Raw genomic sequence first — 18,888 nt, 5'->3', positions numbered from 1 at the left:
TTCCAAACACAGGCTTTTTTGAAGGTGTTCTGTGTTCAGACAAAAAGTATTTTAATAGCCTTTTTACAATCACACCATAAAATAATAATATAGTCTATAAAGAATGGATCCTAGAGTAAAATGCAACATTATGGGGGAGGATGTGTATTGTTTAAGCAGCTGCTATAAATTTAATATGGTTATGTTATTGTCACAAAGGATTTTATTTTTTTTTAAGTTACTTATCTACACATTTATCGTGTCACTTCCCAAATTTGTTTCACTTTGGTTTCCAGGAAGAACATATTAATTAGCTGCTATTTTAAACTGAGAATAGAGAGAAAAGGAATTCAAATTCAGTAGAGATTCAAATGAACATAGGAATCATGCCGACATTTAACAGTTCATTTTTTTCTAACTTTAAAAATGTCACAGAACAAATTGCAGCTTTAGACTAGTTTGTTGTATCAACACATAATCTGGGCCTCTCTTTGGAATCTGTTTTCTAGTTGTTATTCCTCCTATCACACAATATGTTTATTATTCTTGCTAAGGAGTTTTGGCTTCCTTGGGGAATTGATTTGCATTTATTAGTCTTTTTTCCTTCAATGCAGAATCCTGTGGGTTATTCATTCATTCATTCCTTCATTCATTCTGCAAGCATTTAAGTACCTACCCTATACAAGGTTTTGTCCTAGGTACTGAAGTTAAAACAAAGAATATAACAGAAGCCCTCCTCTCAAGAAACTTGCAATTTAATTATGGAAAAATCATGTACATAAATAAAGGACTTTTATCAGTTTATAGGAAATCTTCACTTTTCTGTTATGTCCTGATGTTCCTCTTATGACCTGGATATAATAGACTCTGTCTTGGCTCAGTTCAATACCGATTCATTTATACTCCATGTAGTAAAAAAGCTAACATTTTACTTATATTAGAAACACACATTTTGGGGCGGCTAGGTGGTGCAGTGAATAGAGTACCGGTCCTGGAGTCAGGAGGAACTGATTTCAAATCTGGCCTTGGAAACTTAAGAAAAAAAGAAACAAACAAAAAATAAAACCCTAGTCATGTGAACTTGGGCAAGTCACTTAACCCAAATTGCCCTGCAAAAAGCAAAACTAAAACAAATTTTACTTACATTACATATATTTACTTACATCTGAAAATAATGCATGCCAATAGGCAGAAAAATGTAGTAGATACTGGTAGCATAAGAGAGCAGGAGATACAAACTTCTCCCAAGATTAATCCCTCTCTCCCTCAGTCCCACATCTAGAATGTGAATGACAGATGGTGAAAGTCCTTTGGTCAAGCTACTATCTCAGAGTGATAAACAATCTGGGGGAAGTGCATGAATTTGTGATGGGACTTGTCTCCGTGGTAGCATCTTCTTACTCTGGAAAACACTGTGCTTTCCCAGGAACACTGCACCAATGAGAAAGTGAGAACCACCTAGCTTGGGAAGACCATGGACTCCAACTAGTCCATAAATCATGCATCAGAAAAAGTGAAGAAATCACCTACTGCTTCAGCCATGCAGCTACATCAATGATCAATGAACAAAATTAGCAGGAGGGGAAAAGATGTCAAAATCTGCCAACACTTAGCAAGCTACAGTGTGCCACTGTACAGGTACTCTGTGAATCTCTCTAACTTGTGTTTTTCTTGTCATTTTTCTGATTTGCAAAAGCAGCCTCCAAATTGGACTTCCTGCCTTATGTTTGTCCTCTTGCAATGGAAATCTACTCTCCATACAGCTTTCAAATGAATTTCCCCTCATGGTATCTCCTCTCTCACTCAATGAAAACCAATGGTTTCCCTGAAGCTCCAGGAACATTTAATGATTTTCTCACTTATGTGTTCTTCTGTCTTTCGTTTCTTCTCACACATCACTTTATTGCATTCTACTCCATAATACATACTTGAGAGACTAGTCATTCTGGTCTGCTTGCTGGCACTGACATACAACAATTGATTTCCCAACTCTGGGCTCTGGCACTAGACATTTCATATGCCTTGACTTCACCCCTGCCTCTTAGAATCTGTGAATTACCTTAAGATGCAAATCAAACATTACTGAAGGGCTATGAGCCCTGGAAACCCCATCAAAAAGGAACTTTATTTTAATTTCCCACATGGCCAATTTCCCACTGGCATTCACCTGGGGAAACTAGCCCTGCCCAGTTAATTAACTGATGCTCAGACCTCAAAATTCAAGGGCAAATGACACAGGTCCTGCCTCAAGTGATTTTGACACAAGTCTTCTTACAGCCAGAGACAAGGTTTATTAGAACACCAGTCAGGGTGGATAGGATTTTAAAAATCTGCACTATTGCATAGATTTAAAAAATCTAAGCATTTGAGGCACTTGTATTGACAAGCAGGCCAGCTTGCATCTGAGCATTTGCTAGATTCAAGGAATCTGAGCACTTTAATGGAGGCAAGATAGATCTTTTATACAGAAGACTATGGGATTGGTTGGTTGCTGTCCTTTGTTCTTGAAGAGGACCAAAATGACATCACTATGCTAATGTCAAGTTACAATGTATCCGACTGTGACATGAAAATGAGCTTGGAATGCTCTACTCCAGGTTAGGCACAAATAGTCTGTGTGAACATTTGGGTTGTTTCTCTGAATTTATGCATTCTGCGTTTCCTTTGAACTGTCTCGATTCTGCTTTGCTTATAGAGCAACACAACTTCTCTGAACTGGACACCACATGCTGAGCAGTCCTGCACCAGTGTCTCTCATGTCACATAGCTCTAAAGTTCTTGAGAGACACCTTGAAAGTGTCCTTCTATCACTTAATCTGACCACCATGTGAATGCTTGCCCTGTGTTAGTTCCTCAAAAAATACTCTTTTTGCCAAGTGTACATTTTGCAGTAGAACAATATGGCCAGCCCCACCAGAGTTGCACTCTCCTCAGTAGAGCCTGAATACTTGGCAGTTTAGTTTGATTAATGAACTCAGTGACTGGTCCCTTATCCTGCCAGATGATCTTCAGAAACTTCCTAAGACAATTCATAGGGAAGCAATTCAGTTTCCTGGCACGGTGCTGGTAGACTGTCCAGGTTTCACAGGCATACAAAAAAGGGGTCACCACAATGCCTCTATAGCCTTCAGTTTGGTAGTCAGTCTAATACCCCTTTTATTCCATACTTTACTTCAGAGCCTCTCAAACACTGAGCTAGCTCTAGCGATGTGTGCATCAACCTTATTATCAATGTGTAGATCCCTGGAATGTATATGACCAAGGTAAGTGGACTTATCCATAGCATTCAAAACTTCTCCATTTGCTGTAATTGATGGTTTCATGTATAGATGTTGTAGTGGTGGCTATAACGGTAATGGGAATCTGAAGATCTTCCCTGCCTCTTGTATTGGCAAGCTAACAGGTACTTAGCAATTAGTTTCAAATGCATAATTGTGTCAAGTATTAAGACCCAGTACTTGTGAATCCCACAGTAGGATGGACTTGTTGAGTAACAAGAAGGGGTTGGATCAGGGAGGAGCTAATACCTTATATAAAGAAAAGTCCAAGCTGAGAGGGCCAGAACTTCTGGGAGCAACCATTTGGAGGTTGGGTTGCTACTGCTGGAGAGAGAGAAGATAACTGAGGACTGAAATGAGAATTGAGAAGAACTGAAAAATTAGAAGAAAGGAGAAATGGGAGGAGTCATGGCTGTGGTATCAGTATTTTGTCTTTCTGTTTTGATGCTACTTTGTCAGATGTGCCTGCTAATAGAGGATGGTGATGTTATTACCGAAGCCCTGGGACCGTGATGATGGTTTAGAAGCCCTGAAAGAGGATTTTCTTGTTGTATGTTTGCAGAAATCCTGGAGTAGGGTCTTGGTGACAATTTCAGAGGTCCAGGGACATACTGATGATTTGTGTCTATTGCCCAGACCTTGTATTTGTGTCTATATTGATTTCACAGGCAGAAGGTGAATTGATGAGGATGCCAGCAATGTATATGAATGTTATTGTGGCTTTGTTAAGCTTTGTCTTCCCAGGAACAAAAACTTTGAAGAACTTGAGGTGGACTAGATACTGTGAACTTCAGTATGGAACAGGAACTGGACAAGGAGTTGGATGACAAGAAGCTGGCAGGAGCTTGGACCATGAAAGGGGAACCATGGAAGAGGAGAGCTAGCCTCAAGTTAAGATGAAAAGACCTCTCCTTGTGTATTTAATCGAAACTGAGAAGATCATGATTTTCTAGGGATGGAGAACTTTGATCTTTAATTTAAATGATTGAGCTAAGGACTTACTTATTATGGATGATTGGAAACTAATTTCCAATCAAGGAGAAAGACAACATTTTGATTGAAAATATTAAGACATTGTGATCTTTGGCTGGAAAATTTTTGACCTCTCTACTTTCTCTTGGTTAAGGAGGCTTGCCTCCTTAAGAAAGCCTGAGTTACTAAATGAATGTACTTTGTTTGAATCTATGTGACATCTTTGGTGAAAACTATGTGGCCATTTTAATGATAAGTTGTTATGCCATAACAGGGTGAATGCTGTATTTTGATTTCTGTGAATATTGTGCCTTAACTTGTTACTGAATAAATGGAGAGTTCACTATATTTTATAATCAGAACCTTGAAAGCTGTTCACAGCAGCAGTCCTTTGGAAAGCTGCTCTTGCTTTACAATATGCTACCTTCTTGTACTCTATTTGTAACTCTCTATATTTTTATTTATTCGCAGTACTGCTCATTTACCTTTGTCACCACCCAATTTTAAAGGTGGTCCCAAGAAGCTGTACCATTTGCTGCAACCACACCCTCATAAAACTGTCTTGGCAGATGGGTTAAGTCAGGTTGAGAGTAATTTACCAGCCTTGAACACATCAGTGAATTAGGGGAATTTTTCACCCAAGCATATGGGCAGAATTCAACCAGTAGGATGAGTAGATAGGAACAGTTTCTTCCAACAGCCATGCAAGTAACTAAAGTAGGTATTGCAGATTGCTTAGTGCTTGGTCACATATTGAAGACACCAGAGTTAGCCACTACATCCCAGGCTATGAACAGACACTTTGAGTTTTATTCTGCCACTTGTCTCTGCTGCTCTAGAATAGGGAATAAGGCTGATGACTTTGAGAACTCTGCTTCACTTAAATCCAATTCACATTAAAGTCAAGACATCAACTATCACATAATGATGTCATTAGTCTTCTTTGAAAGTGAAGGACAAACAGCAATATTTATTTACTTTCTATTTAGATAGATGTGTGGCACAGTGCATAGAGTGCCATGCCTGGAGTCAGGAAGACTCATCTTCTAAATTACAATCTGGCCTCAGACCCTTACTAGATATATGACTCTGGACAATTCACTTAACCCAGTTTGTTTCACTTTCTTCTTTTGTAAAATGATCTGGAGAAGGAAATAGCAAACCATTCCATTATCTTTAACAAGAAAAACCCAAATGGGGTCACAAAGCATCAGATATGACTGAAATGACTGGATAACAACATGTTTAATAAATGCTTCAACATTCATATACATCTGTATGCATTCTTTATTGTCCAAATTCTTTTATAAGCTTCTCAATGAAAGTATTTTTATATCTTGCACACAGCACAGCGAAACTTAAATACTGAGCAATTGCCAATAAAAATAATAGTTAATGGTGAAATTTTCCTCTATGATTGACACCAATGAACCTCTAATCAGAGTCCATACTCTGTCTGCATCATCAGTTGTTTTGCTAATTAGCATGATGATGAAAGCAATGGTATGATAAGTATAAAGGAGATGTATGTCAAAATCATGGAAAATCTGAAGCATGAGAGACCATTTTCACTGTGAAGGGAGAGAGTATTCTGGAGGGAAGACTTCAAGTATTCCATAACAATGGGGTTGAGCCTAGAAAGAAAGGGAAGGCTGTAATAGATAGCAATGAGGAGAAGGGATCCATTTCAGGAAAGGGACTATCATTTAAAAGTATATATTTATGGAAATGAATCTGGGGAGAAAGAATGAGTAATGGTATTTTGGAGGACATACACAGAGTATTTGAAAGGGAATACAGGGAGATAAAGCTGAAAACGTAGGCTGGAGTTGAGTTATAGAAAGGGTTGGGTATCCTGAATATACAGTTAACAAAAAAGAAAATGGAGAGCCACTGAGCATTTTTTGACAGTGTGAGTAGGAAAGAACAGTTTTTTTTATTATATTGGAATTTATTTTGTACTTAAATATGAAATGAAAAGAAAAAAAGAAAAAAATTGTCATATAGATAGCAGAATATAGGAGAATTCAAAATATGTGATAAATTTCCATTTCAAGAAAACGTATATAATAAATATCCCACATTATTTTTAAAGATGTCCAGCTTTTCTTTGTATGTTTTCTTTTGTCCTCTGCTGTGTATTTTTACTTTATTTTTTCCCTTCCTCCCCCCAGAAGACTACAATTAACTGTGTGTATGTGTATACACACACACACACACACACACACACATATATATACATATAGTGAGTATTATATATGTACACACACAGACATTGACAAACACATGTACATTCAAACACATACAGAAGATCACATTTTTCTTATTTCCTTACATCCTCTTTCCTGTTTCTCTGAGGGTAGATAGCATCTTCCTTCATAAGTCCAAGTCTTTCCACATTTTTTTCTAAATTCACCAGCTCAACATTTCCTATACCATAATTGTTGATGTTTAGGGGTACTCAGGACCTCACAATACTGAAATGCTGGGTCAAACCTAAATGAATTCGACTTGTCTACTTTCAGCCAAGGGAAAAAAAAACAAAGTTTATGAAAGATTCACCATATTGTGCAGAATCTTAATGCACCTCACCACTGACTAGACTATTAAGGAATCTGAGCATTTATGACACTTGCATTGAAAAGTGGGCTAGATAGAATCTGAGTTAGAGTGAATCTCAGCTAAATTGAATCTGAACACCTTCACGGAGGAAAGATGGACCTTACATAGAGAATTACTCTGGGAGGGATCTAGGTGGGGTCTAGTAATCTGGGGTGATGGGAGGAGGAGACCTTGGAGTATTGTGAGGAGTCTAAGGAGGATCTTGATGGGACCAGGGTGATTAGAGATCAATCTCTCTGACCTAAGAGAATGAGATTAAGGATGGGAGGTAGATGAAGACTACCTGGAGTTAACAGACAGTGGAGGTCTACTCTACCTTAAGGGTAACAGAGATTTGGGAAAAGTGTTCATGGAGGGTTAATGGCCTTAGGCAAAGGGCAGATAATTATTAAGATCCAACTTTGTATAAAAGGTATTTTGTGTTTATATTCATACATTTATGTGTCTATTTTGGCAGGTATACTCTAATATATATATATATATATATATTAACATGGAAAAGTTTTGATGATGATATGAAGAAATGAAAAAAAGGAAAAAAAAAACACATGAAGATAGGAATAAGTGTTGGATCTGGAGTCAGGTGGATATCTTCCAAACTTAAAATGTGGTCTCAGCCATTTACTAGCTGGTGATCCTGGGTAAAACTAGGTGACCCTGGGCAAGTCACGTAACACTATTTGTCTCAGTTTCTTCACTGGAAAAATGAGCTGGTAAAGGAAATGGCAAACCACTTCATTATCTTTGCCAATTAAACATCAAACAGTGTCACAAATAGTCAGACATAATTGAAAAATGAGTGAAAGGAATAATTTTAAAGAGATATTAACAGAAGTAGAACTGAGAATAACTGAGGCTCTGTATATGGTTGTTGTCATACTTTATAAACTGAGAAGTGAAAGCATATATGAGATTTAATTTGGAGGACACAGGGTAAGGATTTGAAAGTATAGAACCTTCCTGAGTTCTAATCTGAGCATTCCTGCCATAGCAAAGCTGGCCAAGCCATTTGGCATTTTTGAAGTTCAGTTGACTATTATGTACAATATAAAATTGTGAGGTGAACCCAGACATTCTATTTTAAGAACTGATGAGAGGTTATTTACATTTCAACAACACCAACAAAAAACTGGATAAGCAACTCTGTACAAGGAGTTCACTAACTGTGTGACCTTAGGACATTTAAAGTCCCTAGGACTTAGTTTTCTTTTCTCTAAAATGAGGGGGGATAAATTAGATGACCTCTTAAATCTCTTTTCATGTCTAGATCTATGAGCCTATGATCTTCCATTGTCCATAAGACATTATGGTCCCCCAAATATAAGGAAATGAAGGTAAAAACATAGACCAACAATACACACTTAAATATTATTGATCACAAACTCATAGTAATACTATTAGAAAGAACTAAGGAAACTTCTATTCCATCTCAAAGCTGAAAAATGTGCCTTCTTCCACAGCACACCTGACAATTGATTCATCAAACAACCCTTGCTTGTAAATCTTCCAGTGAGAGATAAACTACAGGCCAAACATATGGATTGCACAGTTTGGAGGTAATATTTTGTCTATCCTTCTACAGCCTGAAATGATCTCCCCCCTCACCCATGCCTCTGATAATCCTTTGCTTCCTTCAAGATTCACTTTAGATCCTCTCTTGATCCCCATTCTTTTACTTCCCACCCCCATCTCTACCTTGTGTGTTGGGGCCATCCCTACTCCCTTGTAATGGTAATGAGATTTGAAGATCTTCCATGACCCTTAAACTTGCTGGTGTAGCAGAAAGGAGTGTAGCAGGAAGGAGGTGGAGCTAAGGAGCAGCTGGGCTGGAGGCAGCATAGTGACTGGATGTGGCAGCAGCACAAACTCTTTTTTTTTGAGTCAGCTAGAATTTCTGCTAAGGATCCCTTCTGAGGACTACCAGGGATGGGAAATGTGGGGATGGGAGCTTCTGGAAGCAAGCTGCATGGAGGCTGAGCAGTTACCTTGAGAGAGGAGAGGAGGATCTTTGCCTGAGGTAGCCTGTTCTGTTTTGAAGGATTTATAATGTGTGTGTTTACTGCATTAACTATGTGTGCCAACTCTGTGTATTCTGTGATGGCTTTGGCTTTCTGGTTTTGGGACTCAGTTTTCGGTTATTTGAATAAATGTTCTAGCTATGTCCACCATGTAGAGATCCTTTTACATTTTGTGGTTAATAACCATATCAGCATATTTATAGTTACTGTAGCCATTGTGAATACTGCATTGTTGATACACCCCTCTTCTCATCTGTACCCATTGTATTTTCCATTTGCTTTCTCAGGTAGCTGACATATGGGATAGATTATTTCCACAGTTTTTCCTTAATTTTTTTTTTCTAGTATAAAATGGGAAAAATAATAGAAGCTTCCTCACAGGGTTTTTTGTGAAGGTCAAATGAGAAAATATTTTTTATAAAGTGATTGGCACTGTTTCCAGTATATATTAAATACTTAATAAATGCTTATTCCCTTCCCTTATTACCCACTTTACACATTTTTTGAATGTATTCATCTGTGTGATGGGGTATAGGTTCTGGGAACTCCCTTGAATCTTCCCACTTCATCTGGGGTTCCCCAGAAGGTAAAACACCTCTATTTTCTGTTATCTCCAGTTAGCCTTTAGCTATCTCCTACCCTTGATTCTATCAAAATATCTATGACCAAATATGTTACCCTTAATCTAGCCTAGCCCTCCATTGTTTGTTACCTCTGGATGTTTTCAACCCTTGATCCCTTCAATACCTTTCTCTTGGTTCAAGGATTATGACATGAGACCCACCAAGATCCCCCTTAGACTCTTCTTCAACACCCTCCCCAGATCTTTATTCCCAGACTACTAGACCACCCCCTAGATCCCTCCCACAATCTTTCTATACATAGGATACATCTTGCTTCCAAGAAGGCACACAGATTCAATGTAGCTCAGGCTCAGTCTGTGTTAGATTATTCTGGTATGCTTGTCAATACAAGGGTCACAAATACTTAAGGCTCCTTAAGAGTCTGCCCATTATGGTGAATCTTTAATAAACTTTGATTTACTTTGGCTGAGAAAAGGCTTGAGTAGAATTCATTTGGCAGGACTCTGTGTGTTGGCATTTTGGGGTTTCAAGTACCTCTAAATCCCAAAGCTAAATATGTGTACATATATAGAAATAAGTTCCTCAAAGTTGAGGACTTTCTCCCCTTTGCATGACCAATCCCTATCATTGTCTAGTACAGAATTTTTCCATGGATAGGATAACACAGGTATTCAGGAAGAACTTGATTCCAAACTTCCCTCAGATACTTATTAGCTCTACTACCCTGGGTAAGTCACTGGATTCTTTTTGCTCCTCAGTTTCTTCATTTGTAAAATCAAGAGAATTTCAACCTGAATTTTAATGAAATCAGTCAATACAAAAAATGGAGGTTTTTAATCTAGGTAAATGAGTTGCAGATGGGCTACCTCAACAGCAAGTGTTAAGGTACCTAAGGAGGGGTCTGGGAACAGGGTTTATATAAGGTAGCAAGAGAGAGAGAATTACTAGGCTGCAGGTTGTTAGGGTTAGGCATCTCACCATTTTACCAGATAAGTTGTTTTACATAACAAGAAAAAGTCCATAAAGAAAGCTTGGGAATCTCTGAAGGGGAGATTTTGAAATTTCTATAACATAATCACAAATGGTAATTGACCAAGTTTGGTCAGTCCCAGGAAATTTAGGCAATTCATCATTCTAGGAATGCAGACCAAGACATTTTCAATCAGCTCTTAGTCAACTGAGTTTGTGTGACTGGACTCGTGAGGTGCCTTGCAGTTCTAAAGTCTAACTTCCTAAGAATACCTTTTATCCCATCCCATACAAGTTATCATTCAGCCTCTGATTGAAGGTCTCTAGTGGGGCAAAACCTAATTATCTCCAGAGACAATCCATTCTTCTCTGAGCTAGCTCCAATTATAAAGTCCTTTCTCTTCCTGCTAAATTTCCTGCTTTGTAATTCCCTCCCATTCCTTGCTCCTAGTTCTGCTCTCTGGAGCCAAGTAGAGCAAGCCTCATCACTTTGGGGCTGATGCCCCAGTCTCAATGGTCCTTGTTCTCTGTATCTGCACATAGCCCACACTATTTAGTCAGTCCCATGTGCCAAATATGACTTAGCTTATATATGACTTACAATAAGCTTTCCCTCTTATCTTGCTGTGGAAACTCAGGACTTCCTGAGGCAAAGTCCTCAGTGATGTAATCTTTGATTAAGTATACATACCTTTGCCCTGGGCTATGCTGCCCTGATTGGTGCTCTGGTCAGTGGAGAAGGCATATGAGTCATTGTGCCTGGATGATCATAGTTTATTATTCAGATCCCATCTTTCCATCTGCCATGGCCATTTCTTTGCTATCCTCCTTGCCCCAGGACACAAGTCCTGTGACTCCATTGCTATCACTCCCCCCCACCCACACAATCTTTTGTTATGTAAAGGCCACTAGATGACACAGTAGTCAGAGTTCTGCTCTTGGTGCCTAGAAGACCTGAATTCAAACCCAGACTCAGATACTTATTAGTTGTGTGACTTGGCAAACCACAACCTCTGATTGCCTCAATTTCCTCAACTGTAAAGTGGATATCATAGCACCTATCCATAGGACTATTGTGAGGATCAAATGAGCTATTGCTAAGGTGCTTAGCACAGTGGCAGGTTGTTAATACATATGTGTTCCCTTCTCCTTCTCTACCTCTTGTATTGGGAAGAGTAATCCAATGACTACTGATGGGGGATGGTATTGGCATTGGACACCTAAAAGGAAGAATGCATGTCTTTGGGACCTGGCTCCCAAAGCCCCTGAACCCAGATCTCTGCCATTTGCATGAGGCACCTGGCCCACCCCAGCTTGTAATACTTTTCACTACCCTTTCACTGGGGCTCTCTGGATAGTTACCTCCTTCTATTGTCTTCACGTGGCCGGCCGAATTGCAGGCCACTCCTTAATCCCATCCAGATCTTCCCACAATCTTTGGGTATATCAAGCTCACCCATATTAAATCCCTCAGATTCTTAAAAGTTGTCATGCTTGTATTGGGTCACAAATAATGCTGACTCACTAGGAATCTCACCTACCCCAACCAGTGTTTTCTTCTTTGTTTGTTTTTACTTTCTGGAGGGGGGAAGGCAGGGCTATTGGGGTGAAGTGACTTGCCCAGTCACATAATTAAGTGTTAAGTCTGAGCTTGGATTTGAATTGAGGTTTTCTTAATTCAGGGTCAGTGCACCCCCTGGTTGCCCCTCCCATCAGTGTTTTAATAGACTACTTAGAATAAAAAAAGGCTTGAGTGTTCAAATTCTTTTGAGGCAGACTCATACCTTTTGCCCTTGTATTGTGTGGTTCCCAAGGCCCCAAGACAGCAACAAATACTACTATTCTTATTTCTGGAAAGGGCTTGGCAAATTACATCTCTGACTCATAAATATCACAGTTACTTCCTAGACCAAAACACCCTTCCATGCCACTAATTTAAAATATACTTTCCTTCATGTCATGGAGTGTCTTGCTTTTGTATCTGTATCTCCAGAGATTAATACTTCACTCATAAGTGCTTACTACATGTTTTTTTTTATTCATTCATTCAAATTATTTAGAGTGGAAGGGAGTTTGAATACGCAGCCTCAATAGAAAGTAATTTTCAGAACCTTAATGTACTAACAGTTTTCCTTGGTGATTTATAACTTACTTGTTTTTCTCCCTTATTCATTAGGTTATTACAAATAGAATACCAAACTAAAAGCAAACAAACATATTGCCTCAAAGTGTTTCAATACTACAGAATCCTCAAAGCAGAGGTCCCAAAATAGCATTTGCTACCAAATCACAAAGCTTTCAATAAGAGGAAATATCAATAGTTTTCTGTACTCCTAAATATAATACAAGACTCTGTCTGAATGAATGCCAACCTGACAAAAATGCAGGCAGGTGTTGTATAGCTCTGGATGATAAGGAAATAAAGAAGTCTTAGAGATAGCATGGCGGAGGCAAAGAAAGCAGTGGAAATGCCCTTGAAATAACCTTTAAATTCTTCTTCGGATGTAGCTCACACAATTATTAAGCCTGCTAATAACAGAGAGAAAAGAGCTATGGACACCCCTAGGGTCTTACAAGTCAGAAATATTAAATAGAAACTTTTCAACTATAGCAAATATATCTCAAATATTAAACAACTTTAATTATTTTATACGTTGATGATGCAACTTGTGAATCAGCTTTTTCTGTTCAGAGAAATTATCGGTGGTCTCTTTGTGTGTTCCATTTGGATTTTAAAGGAATATAACCCTTTATTTGATAAACATAGGGTGGTATTGAAAGTTATGCTGACTAAGATACCCATTATTCCCAGTCCTGCTTATGAACCAGTGCTGGGAGGTTCTGTTTGGGAAAGAGGTGCCGAGTCTGCAGTATCTCTACTATATGCTATGTTTCACTAGCCCTACCTACCATTGTCACATTCTTACTACCTGGGGGAAGGACTGAGATACAAGATCCCAACATCTTTTGCTGAGCTAGAACTATTTGGATTGTCTTAAAATTACTTATAAAAGCTAGTCCCACCTTGAAGCCCTTGCTGATCTTCAGTGATCAATCTATCAAAGTGTTACTACATTGGCATAATTATAATAAAATCCTTTTGATTCTCTTTGTCTTGACTTTCACCTGGTTAATGAGAGTGAAAGCCCAAACCAGGAATTTCCCTATGAACAGTGGTATCTCTGGCAAATCCTGCAAATCAATAGCACTTTACCTCCATAGACCTCACTTTCCTCATCTATGAAATATATTGACAATTCTAGGTGGTCTTTAACAATATTATATTAGTTCTGTCATTTAGTAGCTATGTGACCTAGCAAATAATTTTACTTCTCTGAGCCCCATTTTTGTAATCTAATCTTTTTTTAATACATTGGGCATAATAGTGTTAGTTAAATACAAAACAGGTATGATGAGGAACTTAAAGTACAATCAAAGTGTAAGTTGTTAAAAATTATTATAAAATTTTAGTGAGAACTAAACCTGGGATAACTATAGTAATCTGAAGTGTTTATTCCTCACAGAAGTGAGATATAGCACAGAATTTAAGATGAAGAGGAATGCCCCTATAGCTGGTGAAGTTCTAAAGATGACTCTTTTTGTGAATGACAATGTGTTCACTGCCTTAACCTCAAGAAGACTGTAGTGCTTCATCCTTGAAATCTATGATCTTTAAGTAATTGAGTGGTCTGACCATCTTCCCAGGGAAACAAACAAAAAAAAATGAATGAAGGATACCTAGAGTGTGTAGTTCTATGGATACCTTACAAAGTCAGTACTTATAGGTTGGAAGTGCATGACTTTTGAACAATAAGACAGGTCCAGAATTCAACAGGAGGAGGAGGAGGGAGAATCAATGGGACTTCCTTAAGAAATGGCAAAGTTCATTTACCATACCAGCAGATGACCTGGCACCATCCCCCAAACCCCAGGACTAAAAGTGATTACAAAAATTGAGGAATTAAAAATAAAATAAAAACACAAAGGAGAAATAACTGAACTATAGTTACTAGGAAATAGAGAATATGGGGTTTATCTTCAGATGAGGACACTGAAATAAAGAAATCTTCTTCCACCCCAAAAAGGAATGTCAAATAGTCACTTGTCCAAAAAGAATTCATAGAAGAACATAAAAAAAAAACTTAAAAATTAAATGAGAAGGGGCAGTCAGCATACGCAGTGAGCAAGACCTGGGATCTGTTCCGGCCTCAGATACCCAGCACCCACACAAAAATAACTGGCCATGTAATGTTGAGCAAGTTACTCAACCCTGATTGCTTAAAAAAAAATAAAATGAGAGAGATTGAGTGGAAAAAAATAAAAACAACAACAAAAAACCAATCCAAGAAAAATAAGATTATGAAAAGAGTCAACCAATTAGGAAAGGAGATTCAAAAACTAAAGGAAGAAAACTACTCCTTGAAAAACATAATTGGGCAAAGTTATAATAGATCAAGAAATAATAAAACAAAATATAAAGAATGAAAAAAGTAGAAGACAATGTAATACATCTCTTAAGAAAATCAACTGATCTTGAGAATAGATCAAGAAGAGAAAACATAAAAAATAATTGGACTACCTGCAAGTTATAATTTAAAAAATCTTGATAAAATAATAAAAGAAATAATTAAAGAAAATTATCTTTAAACATTATAACAAGAGGGGAAAGTAGAAATAGAAAAAAATCTACCAATCATCACTTGAAAAGGATCCTATGAGGAAAACCCACAGGAATATTATAATCAAATTCTAAAAACCCCAAATAAAAAATAAATTATTATGAGCAATAAGAAAAAATATAATTTTAATATGGTGGCAACCCAAATAGAATCACACAAGACCTAGCTATAGTAACACTAAAAGACTAGAGGTCTCTATATATCATAGAGTAAAATAACTGGGGTTTAGCCCAAATATATCATGCCTAGCAAAGCTAAGCAAAATTGTAAATAAAATTTTAAAAGGACATTAAATCAATTGTCAGACTTTCAGGAATTTTTTTTAAGGACTTAAGAGAAGATTTTACATACAAGAGCCAAGAGAAAAATAAAGCATATAGAAAACACTACTTACATGAGACTCAATAATGATAGACTATTTTCCTTTTATGTATGAAAAATGCAAAATATTTCTATAACATTGTTATTAATAATTAGGTATTGTGTAAGAAATACTGCCATAGATTTGATTATCGTATAACTTTAAAAAATAAGACTGCTTAGGAACATCTAAAATAAGTAATTATACAAATGAGGTGTGAAAGGAAGAACTGATACAGTAGAATTAGAAGGGGGAGGAGGGCTGTTAGTCCTGGAAAGCTACTTTTATCAGTAATGGGTTTAAGAGCAAACAATGCAAAGTGATGGAAACAAGATGGTGGAATTAAAATCAGGAACTTGTTTGAGCTCTGTTTCAAACACCTCCAAAACTTATAAAATATGACTCTAAACAAATTTTAGAGTTACAGAACCCACTAAGTGAGAGAGAAACAGATCTCCCATTGAAGGCAGTCTAGCAGGCCAACAGGAAGTGTTTATTACACCAAGTGGGGAGTAGAGAGCAGTCGTGCTTGAGCCATGCTCGCCCAGACATGGGGTGGCCCAGAACAGAGGCCCAGACTGGATACAGCAGCCTTCAGGAGAGTGAATCACTGGAAGCTATAGCAGTTTCCAGATGTCTTAACCCAGAAATGTCACAAGAGAAAGTAAAAGTTTAGTATGTAGCGCTTTGGGAACTGGGTTAGAGAAGAGTATGGCCTGGCCTCAGGCCGCAAGTGGCAGAGATGAGAGGCAACTACCACTGCTGCTCCTGCTGCTGCTTCTGTATAAAATTCTACTGTTAGTAAGGGTACCATGTGACTGCACAGAGGGAATTTGCAGGAATCTCTCTGCTGGCACTGAAGTAGGATTCTCTTGCATTGCCCTGCTTGGATCTGGGTTGCACTCTGGGGTAGTGGTCCTGGGTGAAGAGCATTGGCATGGCAGAGCTTGTTGAGGCTATGGAGAAAACATCCTCCTCATAGTTTTGAGACAGGTGCCTGGAAAAAAAACTCTGACATCAACTGTGCAAAACCCCAGAAATTTGGGACACAACACTATATACTCTGAAAGCAGAGTTCTATCATGTCAAAGAGCTCAAACGTCAAGTAACTGGCTAACAAGATGAGAAAGGAGAGGGAGTATAACAAGACTATAGTATTTGGGGGGGGGGGACACAAAGGATCAAAACATAACCAGAAGAAGAAAACAAAGTAAAAACTCCTAAATCAAAAGCCTCTAAAAAATATGAATTGGTCACAGGCCATAGAGGATTTTGAAAATCCTCAAGAAGGATTTTGAAAATCAAGTAAAAGACATAGAGAAAAAATTGGGAAGGGGAATGAGAATGATGAAAGAAAATTATTAAAAATAAATCAACAGCCTGATAAAGAAATTAACACCTTAAAAAATAGACTAACTCAAATAGCAAAAGAGGTCCAAAAATCTAGTGAGGACAAGAATGCCTATAAAAGCAGAATTGGTCAGATAGAAAAGGAATTTTGAAAGTTCCCTGAAGAAAATAATTCCTTCACATATAGAATGAAACAAATGGAAGCTAATAACTTTATGAAAAATCAAGATACCACAAAAGAAATCTAAAGCAATGGGAAAATAGAAGGCAATGTGAAATATCTCATTGGAAAACCACTGACATGGAAAATAGATCTGTGAAAGATAATTTAAAAATTATCCTACCTAATAGGCATGATAAAAAAAAAAAAGAAATCCTAGACATCATCTTTCAAGAAGTTATCAAGGAAAATTGCCCTGATATCTTAGAACCAGAGGGAAATCTTGATAAAATAATACCAATCAACTCTTGAAAAAAGATCTCCAAAAGAAAACTCCTTGGAAAATTATAGCCAAATTACAGAGTTTCCAGATCAAGGAGAAAATATTACAAGCAGGGAGGAAGAAACAATTTGACCATTGTGGAAACACAATCAGGTTAACACACAATTTAGCAACTTTTTTTTTTTAAAGCAATCGGGGTTAAGTAACTTGTTCAAGGTTACATGGCCAGTTATTTCTGAGTGTGGTGCTAAATATCTGACCACAGATTTGATCCCCAGGTCATCCCAACACTGGAGCTGGTGATCTTTACTTGCTGAGCCACCTGGCCACCCCTAAGCAATTGGGTTTAAGTAACTTGCTCAAGGTTACACGGCCAGGTGTTTCTGGGTGGGTGCTAAGTGTCTGAGCCCAGATTCGATCCCAGGTCATCCTGACTCTGGGGCTGATGCTCTTACTCGCTGTGCTACCTGGCCACCCCTATTTAGCAACTTCTACATTGAGGCATTGAAGGGCTTGGAGTATGATATTCTGGAGGGCAGAGCTAAAATTAAAGTCAAGTATCACCTACCCAGGAAAACTTCAAGGGAAAATATGGTCACTCAATGAAATAGAGGCCTTTCAAGTATTCTTGATGAAAAAACCAGAGTTTAACAGAAAATTTGACTTTCAAATACAAGAAGCAAGAGAAGAATGAGAAGAGTAAAGGAAAGAGAAAGTATAAGGTACTTACTAAAGTTGTACCGTTTACATTTCGACATGAAAAGATGTTATTTGTAACTCATGAGACTTTTCTTAGTATGAGGATAGTTGACGGGATTATGTGTGTGTATAATATGTGTATATAATGCATATATAAGAAATTATACATGTGTATGCATATATGTGTGTGTGTGTGCATGTATACATAGACAGAGGGCAAAGGGTAAGTTCAATGTGAAGGGATGATATCCAAAATAAAATTAAGAGGTGAGAGAAAAATATTTTGGGAGAAGGAAAGGGGGAAAGATATTGGAATGGATTGGATTATTTCAAATAAAAGAGGCAAGCAAAAGGCTGTTCCAATGGAGGGGAACAGCAGGAAGGTACAAAAGAATCAGTCAACCTTACTCAAATTTGAATTTGACTTAAGGAAGGAATGTAAAACTATATTGAATTGCCTGTCTTCTTAGTGCAGATATGTGAGGAGGGGAGAAGGGAGAGAATGTGGAATTCAAAGTTTAAAAAAAATGTAAAAATATAGATTTTTACATGCAACCTGGGAAATAGATATGCAGTCAATGGGGTATAGAAATACATCTTGCCCTGCCAGAAAGTAAAGGGGCAGATTAGAGGAGATATGAGAGGACAGTTTGGGGTAAGGGACATTCAGTTTGATTGCCATCTTGGGGTGGAGAGTAGGGCATAGATGGGAAGAAAATCTGTGTCTCATATCTTTGCAAAATGAATGTTGAAAACTAAAAATAAATTTTAAAAACTCAAAAAAAGAGCAAACAAGTTATGTGTGTGCATACACATGTATGTATAGCTATATATACACATATGTATATATAGAGTATGGTGGTATGTGTATGCACACATATATAGTATGTATGTATAAATTAGTGTGTATGAATGTATGCATGTGTGTGTGTAT

General features: G+C 37.7%; 1 long non-coding RNA gene across 3 annotated transcripts in view; it reads left to right on the top strand.

Annotated features, from left to right (window-relative positions):
* Nucleotides 1-18,888, top strand: part of LOC138145406 (uncharacterized) — a 129,864-nt gene that overhangs the window by 55,939 nt on the left and 55,037 nt on the right. For 2 of the 3 annotated variants that reach the window (XR_011164224.1, XR_011164227.1), the window contains exons 5-6: nt 1,406-1,617; nt 8,312-8,407. This is a non-coding gene — a long non-coding RNA (uncharacterized lncRNA). Of the gene's footprint in view, nt 1-1,405; nt 1,618-3,987; nt 4,578-8,311; nt 8,408-18,888 lie in introns of those variants that run through there. The other variant, XR_011164229.1, reaches the window with a different exon arrangement.

The sequence above is a fragment of the Petaurus breviceps genome, unplaced genomic scaffold (genome assembly GCF_028583685.1).
Source record: "Petaurus breviceps papuanus isolate PSGF00001 unplaced genomic scaffold, PetGlider_PUasm1.0 139, whole genome shotgun sequence".
Lineage (NCBI taxonomy): Eukaryota > Metazoa > Chordata > Mammalia > Diprotodontia > Petauridae > Petaurus > Petaurus breviceps.
The sequence above is the reverse complement of the archived record's forward strand: the minus strand, read 5'-3'. Positions and strand labels throughout refer to the sequence as shown.